Raw genomic sequence first — 4175 nt, forward strand, 5'->3', positions numbered from 1 at the left:
GCGAGGCAGTTCTCCGGGGGAAAACGGCCCTTCGCGAAGGGCAGATCTGTCGAGCTCATTGCGGGAAAGCGAAAGCAAAGGACGCTTTTCTCCCTCTAACTGCTTTCGTCAGAGGAACGGGGGAAGTCACAGTGTTCTTTCTCTCACTGAGATACACACAATCTGACGTTGCCTCTGAGCTCCGTTGCTGGCAAAGAACTGAAACGGACATACATTCCTGTGGGGAAACACAGGGCTTTGCTAGGATTTCTCTAGGCAGTGTGTTTTCCCTGGGCCTCACTGTAGCAACACTATCTCGCCAGGGCAACACTGCATGGGATTTCCTCTGCCAGGAGAGAGCTGCTGCTTTGTAGTTTGTGCTGGGAAACCTTGCTTTGGCAAGTGCCAATTGACCGCATTCGGGCAGAAAGAAAAGAGAATAGCAAGAGGCCTTTTCTCCCCGGCTGCTCTGCCAAGCCCTTCCGGCTAAAACTATGTCGTTGCTCCTCTGGAAGGATCCCTGCACCGTGACGTAGTTTTTCAGAAGAAGCCTTGCGTTTGCAAGAGCAAATGAGGAATTCGTTGCAGGAAAGAGGAAGGAAAGAAAGTTTCTCTCCTTCTGCCTGCTTTGCTCAGAGGACTGGATGAAGTCAGGGAGTTCTCCCTTTCACTGAGAAACGTGCAGGCTGCTGTTGCCTGGGCGCTCTCTTCTTTGCAAAAGAGTCTGCAGTTCCACGCTTTGAACCTTGGAAAGGCGCCGGGCTCTGCTAAGATTTCCCCCGGCGCTTCGTTTGCCCTGGGCCAAAGCGAGCCTTCACATTAGCTGAACGCTAACACTGCATACTCGTTCCACTTCCAGAACAGGGCTACGGCGAGGCAGTTCTCCGGGGGAAAACGGCCCTTCGCGAAGGGCAGATCTGTCGAGCTCATTGCGGGAAAGCGAAAGCAAAGGACGCTTTTCTCCCTCTAACTGCTTTCGTCAGAGGAACGGGGGAAGTCACAGTATTCTTTCTCTCACTGAGATACACACAATCTGACGTTGCCTCTGAGCTCCGTTGCTGGCAAAGAACTGAAACGGACATACATTCCTGTGGGGAAACACAGGGCTTTGCTAGGATTTCTCTAGGCAGTGTGTTTTCCCTGGGCCTCACTGTAGCAACACTATCTCGCCAGGGCAACACTGCATGGGATTTCCTCTGCCAGGAGAGAGCTGCTGCTTTGTAGTTTGTGCTGGGAAACCTTGCTTTGGCAAGTGCCAATTGACCGCATTCGGGCAGAAAGAAAAGAGAATAGCAAGAGGCCTTTTCTCCCCGGCTGCTCTGCCAAGCCCTTCCAGCTAAAACTATGTCGTTGCTCCTCTGGAAGAATCCCTGCACCGTGACGTAGTTTTTCAGAAGAAGCCTTGCGTTTGCAAGAGCAATAGAGGAATTCGTTGCAGGAAAGAGGAAGGAAAGAAAGTTTCTCTCCTTCTGCCTGCTTTGCTCAGAGGACTGGATGAAGTCAGGGAGTTCTCCCTTTCACTGAGAAACGTGCAGGCTGCTGTTGCCTGGGCGCTCTCTTCTTTGCAAAAGAGTCTGCAGTTCCACGCTTTGAACCTTGGAAAGGCGCCGGGCTCTGCTAAGATTTCCCCAGCGCTTCGTTTGCCCTGGGCCAAAGCGAGCCTTCACATTAGCTGAACGCTAACACTGCATACTCGTTCCACTTCCAGAACAGGGCTACCGCGAGGCAGTTCTCCGGGGGAAAACGGCCCTTCGCGAAGGGCAGATCTGTGGAGCTCATTGCGGGAAAGCGAAAGCAAAGGACGCTTTTCTCCCTCTAACTGCTTTCGTCAGAGGAACGGGGGAAGTCACAGTGTTCTTTCTCTCACTGAGATACACACAATCTGACGTTGCCTCTGAGCTCCGTTGCTGGCAAAGAACTGAAACGGACATACATTCCTGTGGGGAAACACAGGGCTTTGCTAGGATTTCTCTAGGCAGTGTGTTTTCCCTGGGCCTCACTGTAGCAACACTATCTCGCCAGGGCAACACTGCATGGGATTTCCTCTGCCAGGAGAGAGCTGCTGCTTTGTAGTTTGTGCTGGGAAACCTTGCTTTGGCAAGTGCCAATTGACCGCATTCGGGCAGAAAGAAAAGAGAATAGCAAGAGGCCTTTTCTCCCCGGCTGCTCTGCCAAGCCCTTCCGGCTAAAACTATGTCGTTGCTCCTCTGGAAGGATCCCTGCACCGTGACGTAGTTTTTCAGAAGAAGCCTTGCGTTTGCAGGAGCAAATGAGGAATTCGTTGCAGGAAAGAGGAAGGAAAGAAAGTTTCTCTCCTTCTGCCTGCTTTGCTCAGAGGACTGGATGAAGTCAGGGAGTTCTCCCTTTCACTGAGAAACGTGCAGGCTGCTGTTGCCTGGGCGCTCTCTTCTTTGCAAAAGAGTCTGCAGTTCCACGCTTTGAACCGTGGAAAGGCGCCGGGCTCTGCTAAGATTTCCCCCGGCGCTTCGTTTGCCCTGGGCCAAAGCGAGCCTTCACATTAGCTGAACGCTAACACTGCATACTCGTTCCACTTCCAGAACAGGGCTACCGCGAGGCAGTTCTCCGGGGGAAAACGGCCCTTCGCGAAGGGCAGATCTGTCGAGCTCATTGCGGGAAAGCGAAAGCAAAGGACGCTTTTCTCCCTCTAACTGCTTTCGTCAGAGGAACGGGGGAAGTCACAGTGTTCTTTCTCTCACTGAGATACACACAATCTGACGTTGCCTCTGAGCTCCGTTGCTGGCAAAGAACTGAAACGGACATACATTCCTGTGGGGAAACACAGGGCTTTGCTAGGATTTCTCTAGGCAGTGTGTTTTCCCTGGGCCTCACTGTAGCAACACTATCTCGCCAGGGCAACACTGCATGGGATTTCCTCTGCCAGGAGAGAGCTGCTGCTTTGTAGTTTGTGCTGGGAAACCTTGCTTTGGCAAGTGCCAATTGACCGCATTCGGGCAGAAAGAAAAGAGAATAGCAAGAGGCCTTTTCTCCCCGGCTGCTCTGCCAAGCCCTTCCAGCTAAAACTATGTCGTTGCTCCTCTGGAAGAATCCCTGCACCGTGACGTAGTTTTTCAGAAGAAGCCTTGCGTTTGCAAGAGCAATAGAGGAATTCGTTGCAGGAAAGAGGAAGGAAAGAAAGTTTCTCTCCTTCTGCCTGCTTTGCTCAGAGGACTGGATGAAGTCAGGGAGTTCTCCCTTTCACTGAGAAACGTGCAGGCTGCTGTTGCCTGGGCGCTCTCTTCTTTGCAAAAGAGTCTGCAGTTCCACGCTTTGAACCTTGGAAAGGCGCCGGGCTCTGCTAAGATTTCCCCAGCGCTTCGTTTGCCCTGGGCCAAAGCGAGCCTTCACATTAGCTGAACGCTAACACTGCATACTCGTTCCACTTCCAGAACAGGGCTACCGCGAGGCAGTTCTCCGGGGGAAAACGGCCCTTCGCGAAGGGCAGATCTGTGGAGCTCATTGCGGGAAAGCGAAAGCAAAGGACGCTTTTCTCCCTCTAACTGCTTTCGTCAGAGGAACGGGGGAAGTCACAGTGTTCTTTCTCTCACTGAGATACACACAATCTGACGTTGCCTCTGAGCTCCGTTGCTGGCAAAGAACTGAAACGGACATACATTCCTGTGGGGAAACACAGGGCTTTGCTAGGATTTCTCTAGGCAGTGTGTTTTCCCTGGGCCTCACTGTAGCAACACTATCTCGCCAGGGCAACACTGCATGGGATTTCCTCTGCCAGGAGAGAGCTGCTGCTTTGTAGTTTGTGCTGGGAAACCTTGCTTTGGCAAGTGCCAATTGACCGCATTCGGGCAGAAAGAAAAGAGAATAGCAAGAGGCCTTTTCTCCCCGGCTGCTCTGCCAAGCCCTTCCGGCTAAAACTATGTCGTTGCTCCTCTGGAAGGATCCCTGCACCGTGACGTAGTTTTTCAGAAGAAGCCTTGCGTTTGCAGGAGCAAATGAGGAATTCGTTGCAGGAAAGAGGAAGGAAAGAAAGTTTCTCTCCTTCTGCCTGCTTTGCTCAGAGGACTGGATGAAGTCAGGGAGTTCTCCCTTTCACTGAGAAACGTGCAGGCTGCTGTTGCCTGGGCGCTCTCTTCTTTGCAAAAGAGTCTGCAGTTCCACGCTTTGAACCGTGGAAAGGCGCCGGGCTCTGCTAAGATTTCCCCCGGCGCTTCGTTTGCCCT

This window comes from Elephas maximus, chromosome 14 (assembly GCF_024166365.1).
Source record: "Elephas maximus indicus isolate mEleMax1 chromosome 14, mEleMax1 primary haplotype, whole genome shotgun sequence".
NCBI lineage: Eukaryota > Metazoa > Chordata > Mammalia > Proboscidea > Elephantidae > Elephas > Elephas maximus.